The sequence below is a fragment of the Amblyomma maculatum genome, chromosome 1, assembly GCF_055883805.1.
Source record: "Amblyomma maculatum isolate TAMU_Amacu chromosome 1, ASM5588380v1, whole genome shotgun sequence".
Taxonomy (NCBI): domain Eukaryota; kingdom Metazoa; phylum Arthropoda; class Arachnida; order Ixodida; family Ixodidae; genus Amblyomma; species Amblyomma maculatum.
In genome coordinates this window covers 8500204-8518334 of record NC_139344.1, presented here as the reverse complement: position 1 = coordinate 8518334, position 18131 = coordinate 8500204, and the positions used below count along the sequence as shown (strand labels likewise).

General features: G+C 45.6%; 1 long non-coding RNA gene across 1 annotated transcript in view; it reads right to left on the bottom strand.

Moving 5' to 3' along the window:
• LOC146201606 (uncharacterized) overlaps nucleotides 1–18131 on the bottom strand; it is a 57849-nt gene that overhangs the window by 804 nt on the left and 38914 nt on the right. The gene's annotated exons all lie outside the window — the stretch shown is intronic.

The window sequence follows — 18131 nt, the reverse complement described above, 5'->3', positions numbered from 1 at the left end:
GTCCAGTCACAACCGTCTCGTGCTAGTGCTAATTAGCTAACCAACAATGACCAACGCTCATTCGTCTGCGCTAGCAGCATGGCAGAGATGATAGGAGAGGGCAGAGGAATGCGGTCAAAAGATAGTGGCTGTCCTAAAGGGGGGGTTAGATGAGGCAGATGCTCCTCCACCGCCCGAAAAAGAAAAAGAACATTTGCATGTTATTCGAAATGTCCGTTTTCGAGCTTCACAAAGTATGTAGAGGAATTTTTTTCTAGTGTGCATTTTTAAAACCTTGATACGCAAAGAGCTACGAAGCAGCGCGCTGGGCGGAATCAGCTGGGGCGAAGATTGGGCGCTGGCCACAATACGTTGTTCTGACTTTTCCCAGCCAACTCGGTCGACTTCCAGCTCAATGTTTTGTCGTATTTCCTGGATTCGGATGGCCACGAAACATGAAAAACTGTCGGGCTGTCGGGGAAGGCTTTTCCTGGGTCATCCTGGTGCTCGTACGAAATCGTCTTGAGGACAGCAATGCAAACAATGGTTAACGGCAAAAAACTGTCCCACAGCTCACACACAAAACAAAACCCTGCTCGCTTTATTAGCAGTGACTCCTATAGGTCTTGCTGTCAGCGAACGGAATAAATGGTATCGAATAAACCTTTGATATCGAGTAGCACCTTCCCCCTGCAAATGACATCGGTGTAGCCTATCGCATGGCAATTCATAATCTCCGAGAGGCATTTTCGAAGAGAAAAATGTTTTGCTTTTAGTTGCTTCGATGAGAAATCAGCGCCAACAAACTCAAACGTGTTATTCGGTCTGCAAGCACCATGTTCTATTCAGTCTTCTGGTACCTCTTGTCACGTTTTCCTGGTGCCGGACGACTGATTTTATTTTGTGACATGACCATCCGTGGAATAACTTGAATGTGTTAAACTATTCAAAGCAATACTTATATTAAGAAAAGTTGCTTGTGTTTTATGCCGTTTATTTTTCTCCTGTAGTTACTTTTGAGTGTCATAACTGGCGATATCATTCAAGTTTTATTATTGTAATATAAGTACAAGATGATTATATATGAATATTGTTCACTTAGTTGTTAATATGGAATTCATGTATTATGATCAAACATCTATGTCGGCTCGCCATTTATTATTCAACAATATAGGGCATAAAAATTGTTGTATGAATAAAGAGTAAAGAAAAATTATTGCTTTGAATTTTGGGGGGCGGGTAAAAGCCCACCTTGGTACTTTCATTGGGAGAACAGATGACACACTAGAAAGACGATAACGTGTCTAGAATGTCATCCAGTTTTGTTTTCTGTTGTCAGATAGGTGTAGCTGGTATGAGGATGGGGGAATTGAACACCAATGCAGCATTCAGCTGAAAATGTGGTGCAACTAGAGTTTACAAAGGCGGTCGCATACAGCCCGGCGCGCGGAATTAGTGACGTGGAAGCCTGCAGCCCCTTAATACTTCCACTATAGAGTCCACCATATATAGACTGCTTTAGTGAAGGCGACCCAAAGTCTTTAAAAGTAGTCTCTCCGAGGCAAGGCGAATAAGGTACTTTATTAGTACTGTAGTTGGACATCCGAAACCTGAAAAAGCGTGGGAATCTGGTTAGCCTCTTTAGGCGACACTTATCATTTCGATTCAAAACAAAACTTTCCCCGCTTAGATAGCATGTTCATGCCCCAGGAATAAATTACACGCATGTACAAACCTTCACACAAAGTTTTCAAGGAACACAAACAAAAAACGAACTTTGCAATATATGCAAGAATATAGCGAAACTCCTGCGAACAAGCTGGCTGTCCTGAGAAATATTCGCTGCGTCCTTATTCCGGATGGAAAGGCACACCCTTTAAAATACGAAAGATACCAAATTTGCCCTAAACAAAGGCGTCGGTGTTGGGTCTGCGTTTTAGGAAATTTGAACTTTCGCGTGTATGCTTGAAACAGCACGTGCCTTCGGCACGCAGTGTTTTTTCTTGCTCACCCACGCTGGCGGAGCTCGCTTATGCGTACTTCTTACTTCTCAGGTTAAAATGTCCAGGGTGCACTTCAGCCTGCTTAGGTGCAGTAATGCAAAATCTCTTACTGTTGCCGACTATGTTGCTGTATGTTCGTTTCATTATTCTTTTGCCGTTTCTAACAAGCGTTTTGTGCTAATTCGAGGCTCATTTGCCCACCCCTGGCGAGAGCCGCGCGCGACTACTGTGCCATAGCCTCTGAGATCAGCCTCGCGCGCGTGTTGTGCCACGGCCGGTCTCGAGAGAGAGAGCGCGCGCTCTTTCTTACGGCCTTCTCAATCGCCGCGGGAACAATGGGAACGTTTCTCCTTGAGTGGCGCTCTCCGCCTCCGCAAAGGGCGCGACCTGCTCACTGTTCGCTCCGCGTCTGCTTCAGCGGCGGCGGGTGGCTTTTGCCTGGTTTCGCGCTGTCGCTTGCGAGTTTCGTGGTTAGTGCAGCCCAGAAATTAAAGAACACACAAGGTAGATGCTGCAGCGGCATGTCGTCAACGTACTACACGCGTGAACGGATATAAAGAACACTGTCGTTCAGCAAACGTTCGACAAGCATGGCATACATTGCGGCATGGTAGCTACTTTTGTCCATTATAATCCGAATTTTTCCCAAGCCTGTACAAGAATACGAACAAAAAAAAAAAAAAAGAAAACTGAATGAGCAGTGATCACATCGAAGCTTTTTCAAGGCTAACATGACAGCAACTCGTCTGCAACAGCAAAACCGTCTTTCAGCGCTAGATGCGAAACCATTCATGTAGCACCGAAGATGAAAATAATTTCTTAAAAATGTAATGTAAATTGCAAAATTCTTGCATGATATAAAGTATTAGTGTAACAGTCAAAGTAAACGTTGTAAGGTTGAGTTTTAATTGTTATTACAATTCATATATTAGCCAATGTGTGGTATTATAAACATTATTTTAATTTTGCAAATAAACATTGTTTCAATGAAATTTTTACATGATATTAGGTTTATTATGAAAACAATAAAAAACGATTTGATATTCATGACACCACTTGCGCTCGAAATGCTATAAAGAGGCCAATAAATGATGAAGGTGATACTCGATGCAGTGACTTACATATGAGTTCGCCTGCTATATCGAAAGTATGCAAGAAACTTCTAAAGCGTTAAAGAAGGACACTCTCACTGAAGACTCATTTCAAGCCTTATATAGCGACCCATTGAGGCTCTCTTCGGGAAAGTAAGGTTAATGTGGGAAAGGGAACGACATATGCTAGATGCGAGGGCCGTAACAGCTAGCGGCACATGACTACATTGTCAAGACGGACGTTTAATCTGAGAGCAAAAATCAAGGCACTGAAGGAAGTGATGGCATCTCCTATCATCCCGTTTCCCACTGTCACATATTCCGGTTTACCTTACGTCGCTGGATATATCGTTTAGTTAATCAACTTCGGGTGTGACGCTTGCGCTAATCTTCTTGAAACTAGCGAAAGAAGCAGCCCCATGTAGTACGCTCTTCTACGAGGACGATATTCTAGTGGACTGCATTATTCGAAACCAGAGCTTGTTGCCCTATTGGACAAGCATTTCTTTTTCGAAAAAGCTGCCGTGCACCTACTACACACAAATGTTCTTGAAGTACTTAAGATCCTTCAGCATTTGAGAATTCAACACTGAGTTGCCCGAAAGGAATTGACAACAGCTATGTTATTAGGCCCGCTTCTTTGATATTTGAAAAATTTCTCAGAATTCTTCTTCTTACTTAATTTTACCAGGAAAGTGACAGAGGAGACCGAGAGGCTAACTCTTTATGTGCACAAGCCATGCAGGAAGATTTTGAGACTGAATTTTCTAGACGCAGGTCGCATTTTGATGAATTGATGAATATGTAGTGCAATGTGTAACCTTGGATGACAAGTTTTTTTTTTATTGTTTGCCGCTCTTTTCGATTCTGCTTAACTGTTTATGCCCATTTCCTTGATTAAAAGTAGTCGCGAGACTACATATAAATCTTCGGTCTTTCAACCGACTGATATGTTTTGAACGAAGCTAGAACAGCCCACTCCACTGGACAAGTGAAATTTTTGCTATATGAGTAAATTTTTGTTCTTTACTCTGAATCTGAGACGCGCCATGAATTTTTGCCGGTGCCTCTTCTGATCTAAACGAAAACGGTAGCGATTGACAGAATCTCCACCAAACAGTTCACCATGCACTCACGTCAGGTCGCGCTACACCTGCTCAAAACATTCAAAGGCACATTGCATAGCCTGGTAATTTTATTTTTGTACAAAACTTAGGGGCAAAAAATGTTGAAGTGTACCCGAAGCTCCATTCGACCGTGCACGGCCGCACTGGCGAAGGAGCGCGCGCGTGAGCGGATTGTTGACTGTATTTTATTCCTCGTACACGATAAATGTACGATGTTGATTACGGACTTTGTATAAACCATAAGGGGCGAAATGACAGGACCTGCCGGTTGCAACTGACGCGGGCGAAGCTAAAAGATAGCGCGCGTTTCCCTTGTGCGTGAACGGCTGTAGCGGAGGAGCGGCAGTGGGGCGATGGCGACCCCACCGATGCGCGGCGGGCGGTGGAAACAGACCCCATTGGAGAGGCCGTAAGAGAAGAGAAGCGCTCTTTCCCTCGAGACCGGCCGTGGTTGTGCTTGCGGAGGTGATCTCGGAGGCCATGACTGTGCTGTGGTGTTTTTTGTCAACCTCGCTAGATGGCGTCACGCATGTAACGAGAGATTCAGTGTTTGTTTGTTTTTTCCTATTTCGCATGCGGAGATTTCGAAATGCTTCCGTTGCCCCATAGCCCATACTCAGAGAACAGCTTTGTTGATTTTTTTTTATTTTATTTTTTATTTATTTTTTTTTTTTTACTGTCGCTGCTGTTTCACTCAGCACCCTCCGGTGTCCTTACGCTACGAAGAATTACGGACTCGTTTTCAGGAAGTCGGCGTGGAGTGGGCGTGCGTTTACGCGCTCGGCTGGGGAACGGAAGAATGGTGCTCCGATTCTTGGCGGTGACACGATTTTTTTTCTGAAGCGCCAGTTCTTGCGAACGCGCTCTGCTCACAGGCTCTGTCCACGCCCCCTGATTAGCCAATAAATGCTTTCGCCCTAAAATAGAGAGTGAAGGTTATTGTGTTTCAGTGTTTAGCTTTTTTTTTACGTTGCATGTTCGCAACCTAGATAACTCACTTAGTGTGCTAATAACGATGTGACGTAGGTTATATAAGCTCGCTATTGAAAATAAATGCTTTTTGTTGGGTTCTCCGTTACTTGATTTTGGGGCTCTCCGCCAGGTGGGTCCTTTCTTCAGTGCACTTTGCATAGGCTCCTCGCGATAAAACATAAATAGCGAGGAGGTAGAACTATATTGCGCATGACGCACGCCTACGAGCCTCCTCCTGACGCATTGTCTATACTTCAAGGATGCGAGTTCGAATTGAACCGTCTCCGACAGCAGGCTTCTTCGTTCGCGACACTACGCCGGCAAATTAGGCCTCGATGATCGCTGGCCCTCTCTGTCGACGCCTGCCTGCGCCTCACTTCACTCCGGTAAGCTATGGCTGCCTTCTTCAATTGCAACCCGCCGCCACCTCCATTTCTTGCTACGCCCGGTCCTGCATTATTGTCGTGGAAACAGTGGAAGATTGCGTTCCTCAGTTACTTAGAGGCCTTCATTGCGGAGGACCTCACGCAACGACGCAGAAAGGCTATCCTACTCAATGCACTGGGCTTGGAGGGGAAGCAATTATATTACAGTTTGGCACCACTAACAGAGGCGGCGCTCATCAACGTACACGTTGAGACCGTGCCTGACACCGATGGTTTCGGCGAGGCACTTGCACTACTCGATAAGCATTGTTCTACTAGCGTCAACGAGCTGATGAAACGGCACGGCTTTCGACAGCGTCTTCAGCTGCTGGATGAGCCATTCGAAGCGAATGCCGCTGCACCGCCCGAGCTCGCAGAAGGCTGCGACTTCCATGCCCAAGCGGAGAAAGCCATAAGAGGCCAGCTACTTGTAGGGGCTGCATCGCCGCAAATACGTGAACGCCTGCTTTGCGAGGGAACAAGCCTTACGCTGAGTCGCGCCGTGGAGCTTGAAAAGTACATTGGATAAACGCGTCGTGGTCTGAAGAAACTGTCAGCTAATTTGGTCGTGCGGAAAAAATTTGACAGGCCTGCACATGCGGCTCCTAGTGGCTTTACGGCATGGTATACCGTTGACGGTCTACCGATAATCGTGGGAATGCAAGAGAATGCCAAGTAAGTGAAATTCTGAAATATTGGCAAAGTCGGACACTTTGCATCGGTGTTCAAGTGAAGAAGCAAGTGCGAGTCTCTGGACAACCGGGGACACATGGACACGACTGAAACGATGAATGCCTGCAGTTTCTGTTCTCAACCTCAGTTCTGACGGTGTGCGAGGAAAAGGTATCTACATCAACGTTGATGTCAAAAATACTACCCTGATCCTCCTCATCGACACTGGCTCGTCGGCCTCGCTTCTGAGTGAGGCAAGTTTTCAAGAACATTTCTTCGGCTGCCCACTTACGGCCGCGAAAGTTAGACCGATGGACTACACGAAGCAATGAATTGCAGTAAATGGTTGCTTTCTGGCGAGCGTAGCCTACAAGCAGGTTCGAGCAACCGTTCTTTTTAATGCCCTAGAGCGCGGTGCTTCGCTTCTGGTACTTTATGCTATACAGAACTTCCAACTGCACGCTCAAGGGGATACGCTCCGTTGCCTCCAAACAGAATCAGAGACTTCATCACTTCTCTCAGTTTATCTGCGTGGCGAGTTTTCCTACCTATTCTCCGGTGAACTTGGCCTGGTCAAGGGCTTCGTGCACCAAGCCAAAGTCCGTCCTTCTGTGAAGCATGTATCTGCCAAGCTACAAAGATTGCCGCTGGCACTGCGGGAATGTGTGTCTGCCGAGGTGTGCCGACCGAACGGCCTGGTGTCATCGAATGAGTAGACGCATCCGAATGGGCGTCACCGATCGTCGTTATAGGAAACCCAACTCCGGGACTATGAGCTGACTTGCGCGAGGTGAACAAGGCGATTATAGTAGATGGGTTCCCCTTCCGCACAAGGCGGAGCTGCTGCATCAACTGGTAGGTGCAACTAGATTTTCTGAAGTGGAATTGAAGGCCTCTTACTATCAGTAGTGAAAGCCGTGAGCTTACGACATTTATAACGCACGAAGGTTTGTTCCTGTTTAGGAGGGTGTGCTTTAGCCTAGCATCTGCACCTGCAGCTTTCCCGACGTTTGTCTCAGCCATACTTAAAGAGTGCTAGGAGGTACTTTGCTACATCGATGATGTTATAGTTTGGGGCAAGATTGCCCGCCAGCATGATGAGAATTTGCGAGAGGTTCTGAAAGGGATTTCTAATGCAGGCCTCACACTGAATGAAAAATGTGTTGATGTAGACTAAATATCCTCTTCGGTTCATGTAGTGAGTAGTGAGGAGGGTCGTGGCCCAACGCACTCAAAGGTGAAAGCTACCGCCGAGGCAACCACGCCAAAAGATGCGCCAGCTTTGCGATCATTATTGAGACTTGCAGGCTGCTATTCCCGCTTCATGCCACACTATGCGAACTTCGTGGGACCACTGAGAAAACTCTTGCGCAAAAAACAACATACATCTGGGACGAAGCCACACAGCATAGCTTTGATGCAATTAAAAAAGCGTTATCGCCATTTAGCGCATGCCGCATGTTTGAAGCAGAACTTCCGGTGGTCTTGACTACAGATGCATCAGACACAGGGCTCGGCGCAGTGCTGTAGCAGCAAGCAGAGAACGAGCTGCGAACGGTAGCCTCTACATCCCAGGCATTGAAAGCATCACAACGCAAATTCTCTGCGGGGGAACACGAGGCTCTCACATGTATCTTCGCGTGCAAACACAGGCATGCTTACTTATGGGGCCGACGATTCCTTCTCCGAATTGACCATCAAGCGTTAGTGACGTTGCTATCGACAAGAAATGTTGGTAGACGGCCGTTACGGATTACAACGCGGTCTGCTAGTCTTGTACTACAATTTTGATATTGGGTACCAGAAAAGGAGTGATAATGTAGTTACTGACGCCTTGTGCAGGCTAGCCGTCATATCTGCGCCTTGAGCCTGAATTAGATGCTGAAGCGGTTTCCATTGTACTGCCTTGTTGTCAAAGGACAAATCCAAGCAGTGACTGCTGGACATGAAACAGAATGTGGCTAAATGCCTTGCTTCGGAATGGCCCTCAAAGAGACTTGGCCCAGATTTGCTGCCCTGTTGTGGGGTGAGGGATGAGCTCTCAGTGGTAGATGACATATTTTGTTTAGAGCGGACAGAATTGTGGTGCCCTCAACTTTGACATCAATAGTGGTGTTCGCACATGACACGCACTCAGGTATTACAAGAACAAAGCAAAGACTTTGGGAAAGATATGGGTGGCCCAGAATGGACCGACAGGTGGAACGAGAAATTGTCATGTTTGCCGAGCTGCTGACAAGTCTTCAAAGCCTGTTAATGCACCCCTGTGGCTTGTTACGTTCTCCGGAGCTGCCGTGGAAGAAGCTGGCTTTTGACATTGTAGGTCCCCTCAACTTGCCGCGGGCCAGCCCGAAGTTCATAATGACTCTCATAGATTATCATTCTAAATGGCCCGAAGTCTACTTCGTCATTACAGTGATGCCTGAAATTGTCAGCAACTTTCCGTGTGATGTCGTCAGCCCTGAATAACTTGTCTCAGACAATGGACCGCAGTTTAAATCCCACGTGCTTGAGAATTTCCTAAAGGAGAAGGGCACCATACACATGTAGCCTCGGTGTATCACCCGCAAGCCAACGACGTAGTGGAAAGGTTTAACAGAAGCTTGAAGGACTTAATTCAATTTTCTACTTTCGAGGGCCTATGTATCCAGTTGGTAGTCGTGGAGTATATGTTAACCGGGCGATCCCACACGTTACTACAGGAGCATCCCCGGTGGTCTTACTCCATCGCCACCAGTCCAGGACTAGCTTTGCGATTGTGGGCATGCCATCCAAGGAGCTGTTTGAAGAATCTGCTTTGGCTATTGGGCAGCTACGTGCCCGCGTTCAGGCAAGGCAGACGTATATGAAGGCCTATACAAACGAAAGGCGAGTGGCGAAGGCTCCAAATCTCCGGGAGAGAACCTACGTGCGAGTTCGCATCCCAGCGAATTCAGGTAGGACGAGACTATCCTATTCCAAGCCGTTGCGAGTGCTGAAGCAGCTGAGACCGAACACGTTCCTCTTGGAGGATGGAAAGACGTATAAAGCATCCGGCTGGTGTCAGTTCCAGAAGAGTTACAGACGAGCCCGCAGTCGCCATGCTTCTAACCTACTCGAGAGATGCAGACCTGGGTAATAAAGCCAGCTCCCAATTGTTTCTGATAGCTCCTACGAAGCCTGCGAAGTCACCACATAGTTCACTTCAATCCCCTGGAAATGACAAATTTGGGATATTGAGGTCAAAAGAACCATCTACAAGCAACTGACGGATTCCCTCACGTTTTCAGGACTTCTAAATTGTGACTTTTGTCTCTCGAAGAGGATAATGTGTTGTTTCAGTGTTTAGTTTTTTTTACGTTGCATGTTGGGAACCTAGATAATTCATTTAGTGTGCTAATAACCATGTGGCGTAGGATATATAAGCTCTCTACTGAAAATAAACGCTCTCTTTGTTTTGTTCGCCGTTACTTGAGCTTGCGACTCTTGGCCCAGTGTGTCCTTTTATTTTCGCGCCCTTTGCATAGGCGCGTCGCGATGCAACAAAGGTGGCAGGTGTGTGCACCACGAATTCGTGGTAGCTTGTAGGTGTTTCAGCAAACCGCTCGGCAAATGCGCGCGACATTTGAAACACAAGTACGGAAGCCAGAATATGTGAAACAGCAGCGCGGATAGCATTGGCATTTAAATAAATTAGAAGTATTATATTGCCAACAGCTAGCTACAAATATCTGTTTCCAACAAGGCACCTAGCTCTAACAGTTTGAAAGTATCACCAATGCATTACCCTGAATACTAGCTAACGAGATTCGCCCGATTCTTGATCTCAACAACACAGAGTTTAGAATACTGTGAGCGCCAGGCTCTACACTTCAGAAATCCTATATTTGAAATTTCGGTTCTCTTAGTACGAGTCAGCCATCTGATGCGGCTCTAAGACTTTTATTTTTTTTTACACGTTTACAGATAATGCGTATTTTTAGTACCCGCTGGAGCAGAGATATATTTAAGACAGTATGTGGACAGTTTTGGGCGTTCGGTGGACACTTGTTTCTGTAGGATTGGCACGTACCATACCCCAACCCTACCGATAACCTCACGCAGCTCCACACCTTTCGCCGCTATCTACGGGCTCCTGACCCTCCGCAACAGTCCTGATCACTTCTCACTGTCGGGCCGCACGTGTGGTACCAGTTTCTTCACGAAAGTCATTATTGTCTTTTCCAGCTGCTTTTCGATCGGCTGCCTCAAACCAGCGCGTACTGACAGCGTTCATAATTATCATCCTACTTACACGAAACTTCCCCGTCCAATGCATCCAGCCAACCTTATTCAGCTCCCGTGTCTGCTACAGGCAGCGATGTATAACGTTTACGCTCCCGCCTTCGTCGGGCTCGTTCACTACCGGGAGGACCTGCTGTAGCAGAAAAGGTCCCCGTCGCCGACTGCGCTAATCCCCAAACCGCCTACTTGCCCGTAGCCGACGACAACTAAGTGCGGCTGAGATGAATTGGCTCGAGCCTTGCCTCGTGTCTCCAGCCGGTTTTTCTCCGGAACCAAAAAAAAAAAAAAAAGATGAAATAGTGTTTCTCACAGGGGGAATGAAATGTATTCTCTACTCCTCTCTCCTACCGTGAAGATGGCGGGCGCGTTGTTTTTCCTTCCGCTTTGCATTTAATGCTCTTTATTCCAATAATCAACACACGACAACATTCCCGTAAAGGTCAACAGTGAGAATAATAAAAAAAAGTTTGCCTTGCACTCTGAGCCTGTTCGCTCCTTTAAATGCTATATATATATATATATATATATATATATATATATATATATATATATAGACATGGTGTGCTTGTTACTAATAGGCCAGAGTTAAATTCAAACAGGATGTCACACAACTTTCCCGATTATCTATTTTATTCCAGCAGTTTCGGACTGTGGACCATCCTTCTTCAATGTAGAATTGAGAATCAATTTTACCTCAATTCTCAATTCTCCTCATCAATTCTCAATTCTACCTTGAAAAACGATGGTCCACCGTCCGAAACTGTTGGAATAAAATAGATAATCGGGAAAGTTGTGTGACATCCTGTTTATATAGATACAATATACGTAATCAGCTCAAAGCGAACAGCGCACGCTTCATCCCGCGCTGTGAGCCATCGCACCATGTGCGTGAGGTGCTGACTAAAGCACAGCGACACTTTCGGGCCTAGCTTTGAATGTGCCCATACTGTTCTCCAGAAGCGAGGAAGAGAAAATGGCTGAGAACACGCAAAGACGCGCATGCACGCAACAAAGGTCAGGGCCCCAGTATAGTTAAACTGCCAGGTGTGCAACGTCAAATGGCGGGGCGATGCAGTTCCAATTCGTATTGCCTATTTTTGAAAGCTGGCGCGTGTCTTGTCTTATTTTGTCGCCAGTTGGATGTGTATCCAGCTTAGATGCCACAGGTACTCATAGATCGTTGTTCCCTATTCGTGCAAATTCATTGCACTCTGTCTATATCGCATTGTCCCCGGAAAATGGACTGACGTTCATTTCTCTATTGTATGAAAGAGGCGTGCAGACCACATTCGGTAAGTCCCCGCTATGTATCAAGACTAAAGGCAGGCGAAAAAAGAAAGACAGCATGCCCTTCTTGCCCGGTCTGATTACATGTCCGGAAACCAAATGTCCTGATCTATTCAGAAATTGTGAACAAACGAATTTTTCAACGGTAAGCTGTTTACGAACGCAATCTTTTCGCATGTTGTAAAATATACTTTAACAAATTAGAATACGAGCAGATCTTGCTTCGGAAGATTTGGTTTGGTTTACGGGGTATAATGTCCCAAAGTAACTCAGGCTATGAGAGATGTCGTAGAGGGGGACTCCGGAATTTTCGACAACCTGGGGTTCTCTAACGTGCACTGACATCGCATAGCACACGGGCGCCTTGCCTTTCGCCTCCATCGAAAAGCGGCCGCCGCGGCCGGGATTCGATCCCGCGTTCTCGGAAACGGCAGTCGAGAGGCTAAACTACTGAACCACCACGGCGGGTGTCGCTTCGAAAAATGTTGTAGGTTTTTTTTATTAATATTTTTGGCTCGTCAAAAACGCATTCTATGGGTTTTCTATGGCACTCTAACTACTAAAGGTGAGCAACAGACCAGCTTTAAATGAAAGATTTTGCTGAGATTGAACTTATTGTCTTTACTACATTCATAAGAATACCTTACAATATAACACAGTTGCCTCGTAATTAAAATTGATGCTCAACAAAGCTACGAAGTTCGACTTGAGTTATATAAGCCCCACGAAGCCAGGATCATTTTGAAGGTAGCGCCAAAAGCGAGGACCAAGAGTAGAAGGACACAACACGAGCCCAACAAAAGCGCTCGTATGGTGTCCCTCTAATCTTGGTCCTCGTTTTTCGCGCTACCTTCAAAATGAACCAGATTCAACTCGCCCAACTTTCAGCCTTGCTACGAAACTAGGAGTTCATTTACTACACTGTTTGCAAATACGTTTGGTCTTACAACCAACAGTATTTATGAAAAGATAAAAATAAATACTTTCTTGAGTATGCCAAGCTCGCAATGAAAGTCATGCTCATTATAAGCATGCATGCCTGACTGGGGCTTTTTTAAGCTCATCATAACTCGCCAAACCATCACGATCAAGGTGCTGCCCTGCACCCTGGCGTATCTCAGTAGTCACCGCGTTTGCCTAGGATAAAAACAGTGTGTTGACCGCGAAGCGACATTCACTAAGGCGAAAAAATGTGCATGAAGAATTGGTAATTCATGGGTAGCCCATGAAAACGAAAATATTTTTAAACTAGTACCACTAACATTGAAAATAACGGCACCCAAAATGATGCTCTTTTCCCTGCTCAAGTAAAAAAACATCGATGATCAAGAAGAACAAAAAATGAAACAGTTCACGGCGGCGCCTAACCGCGCCCCGCCCCGCCCACATCACTCCGGCGCATTTAAATAGCCCAGTTGACGCCAACGGGCAGAGCAGGCTGCCAACGCGCGGTGAGGGTCACCTGTACCGGTGACGAGTGGTCGATGAATTTAAAAAAAGCTGTAGACGTCCAACTATCATTGAACCAAGCTTCACGCTTGTTAGCCATCGGCCGCAGCCGCAGTCACTGCTACCGTTTCGATCATGGCTCGCTTTCGCACCCAGTAAGCCTCTCGGCAACGGTAGTCTGGCTTCTGATTGTTCGATGGCCTGGGAAGCCTGTATGGCACGACTGCTGCCTCTCTCTTTAGCGAGGTGGCGAATGTGTATGGCATACTTACCGTGGTTAAATGAAGGAGCGTCTCAGATGGAGACGACGATGTTCACTGTCCATCGCGAGAGTGTTTTGCAGATGCCTTTGATGAAGACGACAATGTTTACTGCACAGCGCGAACGTGTGTTGCAGTTTTGCACGAGGCGTGATCGGTTTCGGCGATAGAACGGTTTTCTTGTGCCTGGGCACAATGATGAAGACGGCGAAGGTTGTTGTACACAGCACGATATGAAACGACATGCGGCGCCCAAGGGTGCTTCGATGGCATCTAGGCACCCGAGCGGCGCACGTGTACGAGGCGCCATCTCTAGAACCCACAAGGTATTACGTCCAGGAACACGGCCGCGAGGTCGAGCAGAGTCGCTACCTTGCGGCGCAGTGGCAAAACTTAGTGTGGATGCGGGCTCGCGTCGTCTGCTATGCATCAGTCTTTATGATGGGAAAAAACTTGAGTGCAAATGAAGTAGCCCGAAGGCGAAAAAAACAATGCACATGAAAGAGCTCTGAAAAGCATAGCGAAGGGCCCACTCTAGAAGAAAGGTACTGAAGTAAAACTTTTTGTTGGGCTAGTTGGTCCATGACGATGTAAAAAAACTTTAGCGCTCTTTCCTGTATCATATATCTGCCATCGGGCTACTTCATTTGTGCTAACAGCACTCTTTCCTGTCCCTTATTCTTTTCGCCTGCGGGCTATTTCATTTGCGCTGAAGGTTTTTTACGTCGTAATAGACCAACTAGCCAACAAATTTTTGCAGCAGTGTTTACGCGCCTGCGTACGACCGGCCGTATGGTGTTTTTTCACAATTCTGGTGCGCTTTAATAGCTACCAGTCTGCTTCTTACGATGTTGGTATGATCAGGGTATGATCCTACGCTTCAATGAAAGCAATAACTGGTCTTTTCGAGTATTTCAGGCTGTATAATGACATTAAGTAATGCCGAAAGTTGGGCGATCTTTCCATTGTGTATAATGAAATCCTCCAACGGTATTCAACGCTTGAGGTTCTTTGTAGAACGGCGTCTCAAACACGGCAATGGTGTCATTAAGCATGCGCGACAACAAAACGAATGGATCTTCGACGTCCATACAACTTAATGTAACCGCCAAAAAAATTTATATTCTCGCTTGCGTTTGCAATCCGACCGCTACTGAAGCATACCGTTGCCGACCAGATGCAGATTTACAGGCCATTCTGAGCCCTACGCGCGATCAAGTTCTTCGAGTGCTTTCTTCTCCCGTGTTAATCATATTGGTAAAATCGCTATTCGGCTGAGTGTTCCTGCTCTCTTTGCTGCTGTTTATGAAAAGCGCCAAGCTTCATACGGGCTTAACTATCTCTCTTCGCCAGCTCTTTGCTAGATCGTGTTAAGGATAAATAGGTTTGATAGTCGCAAGAATACGTAGAAAATTCGTTTCTTTTCAAAACTGTTTTATATCCAGCCCCTGCTCTGATAATAATCCTACAATTCTGATTTGCACAACGAGATGACTGCTCCATATTTACAGTGATAAAGAGATCATTCCCTTAAAAGTATTTGCCTGAGCAAAACCGCGCTCATACTGAATTATTTGTAATGTCTTCGCAGCAGCTAACATTCCCAGCTTGAATTTCAAAGAAAACTGATTGTGGAAGGTAGAAGGTGCTAACGTTTTGCGAGTGTAAAATTCTCCTGTCCCACGGTCAAGTACAGTCGCATTATCATCCGTCATTACACTACTTATTTACCATCATTCAACTGCATTAATATTCCCACATGCTTTCTTATGCTCCCATATTCTTTCTTCCGTCACACTCTCATTGCCTGCAAAAAGAACTCGCCTCGTGGTGAGTTCATCGAACGTTGCCGCTGCACTCGACGCGCTACAGTCAGCTTTACTGGGCGGCAACAGTTCCTCTACTGTATCGGCGGGACATAATTTTGGGGTAACAGCTCGCAGCAGTGCCGGCTTTGCCTAGCCAGAGTTGATGTGCAGTGACAGCTAGAGTGTTGCAAACCCGCCAGGCAGTATATACCCTGCCTGTGCTGTATCTAATCTGAAATTTAAGGGACTACGCGGCGAGCCAATCTGTGTCTCTTTTTCCAAGGCAGGTCGGAGCACGATCCTTGCATGTGCCTGAGCTTGGAAGATGGTAGCAAAGCAACTATTATCGTCACGAATTTAACTGTGTCCTGTAGTGCACCAGTCGTTGAAGACAGGTACAGCGGCTTCATCTTACAAAAACAGACGTGGGGTAGGAAAAAGCATGAGTAGTGTACCTACATTCCTCTCAGAAAGTATATTTCGGATGACAATTTTCTTCACAGTGATAGCACCGTTTCACAACAGTGAACCTTGAATTCACGAGGCGTAATGCACGCGAGGTTTGTTTGTTTGTTGTTTTGTAGGGTTTAACGGTCCCAAAGCAACTAAGGCTATGAGAGACGCCGTAGCGGAGGACTCCGGAAATTTCGACCACCTGGGGTTCTTTAACGTGCACTAACATCGCACAGCACACGGGCGCCTTGCTTTTCACCTCCATCGAAAAGCGGTCGCCGAGGCCGCGGGATTCGATCACGCATCCTTGGGATCATTAGTCGAGCGCCATAACCACTGCACCACTCCTTGGGGTGCACACGAGGTAGCTCACACTAAATTTGCCTGTCTTTACTCGTGCAGTGTCAGACACGCGAATACAGGTGAAAAGGTGAACAGAACAAAACAAACTTCATTTCGCAAATTGAACGAAACAAAAATGCCAGGCTCAGATGCACGGTACAGCGAAAAATGTGTGCAAAACGACGCCAGCAAATCTAAAAGACGGATGGTTGCTTGCCTTGTTTTCCTACAATCGGTAATTCTTTTCAGCAGCATTCACTAATTATACGGTTTTTCTCAACAGTTAAAAATTCTAAGCGGTAAATCCCTCATGATTTGCAGATGCTATGTTTCTTTGCCAACAAGCCCGCTGTAAACTTGGAAACAAACCGACACCTTGTGCGTTTCTGCAAGCTCCGCCGGCTGTCAATCCACACTTTTGGAGCAACGGCGGCGCCACCTGTGGGTTGATCTCGCGGCGAATCACGAAACTCAGAAATGAACGCAATAACAAGCTAACGATCTAAAAGTATTTGTAAATTACAGGTCCCTCGTAGAACTGAGTCCTGTTTTGTTCAAAATGCTTGAATTTCATGTTTTTTCGCAGTACACTTTTTACCACTGATATTTATAAACAGAAATGAATACGTTTATCTCGATGGTGTTTTCATCTTACATAGCCATTGAAATAGGTGTGTCCAAGGCTCAGTGCTAAGCAATATTTTGTGTGCTTAAGATTTTCCAACAATTCTAACCTCATCTAGGGCTGTCTCATATGGCGACTACACAACGTTTTCAAACAAATCATTTATAGAAGTGAAAGCATGCTGAGTACAAGATTGATATAACTGAAATAAGATCCCACAAAATATATAAATATATGTTCCATTATCGTTCCAGAAATAAGTTTATTAACACATATATCCTGAATGTTATAATTGATGGGACAGTCTTAGAAGAGGTAGAATCAATGAAATGTTTGTTTTGTTCAGGAAAACTATTTAGGTGGCGACCTGTTACACTTCAAGCAGCACATTACAAAAATGCGCTCAAAACCTGCTTCAGCATTCTATATAGTTTTTCTGACACGCATGTATTTCAACAGTACTATATTGAAAACAGTACTATACTATAACATTTTTAATAAGTTATAATGTTACTTTTCAATATTGCATTCCCATTTAACCTACTTTAGTGAGTCATGGACATTTACATTCAAATCATAGTTATCTCCCATCATTATTCTCAAAAATTATAATGACCTCCTCAGAGTGGCATTCACTAACACCTTCATTAAAGTGTTCCTCATTGTGAATGCTATCATACTTAATGATCGTCCACTTTCGTTTACAATATTTGTTCTACACGCCAGAAACACAAGAATGACTAAACTTCAATCTGCCTGCTACTGTAGCTTTTACGGTCCAGTACCTTATACAGTACGCAGGTGCAAAAATACGAAATACCATTCTACTTGATGGCTACACGGTATGGAAGAACGCTGAACAAGGGTAGAAGGGGGAAGCCACAGTTCTCAGGTCAGACCAACGTTTCGACAAGTGGACTTGCCTACGTCTGGTACTTGGCTTTCCTCACACGAAGACAAGTCCACTAGTCGAAACGCTGGCTCGACCTGCGAACTCAGACTTCCTTTCCTCTACCATTGTTCAGTGTTATTTCATACCATTCTACTTGAAGTAATACACTGCATAAAGTTTTACTAACCGAAGGAACGGCGTAAGGACACAATCGCAGGAAAGAAGAGGGATAGAAAGAGCGCCTTTACTACCAACTGAGTTTATTGCTGAAGACACCACCTTTCATACTCCGGTGTACATCAGATATAAAATATTGCAACAGAAGCGGAAAGTTGCGACACAAAACCAGAGACAAGATGTTTAAAGGAAACGCATATCGCCGCCAAAACAAGGCATAGAAAAGAATCACTATAAAATGGCTCATTGTGGGGAAGCGCACATGACCATCAAAACCAGAACATGGTAACCAAAAAACCCCGATAA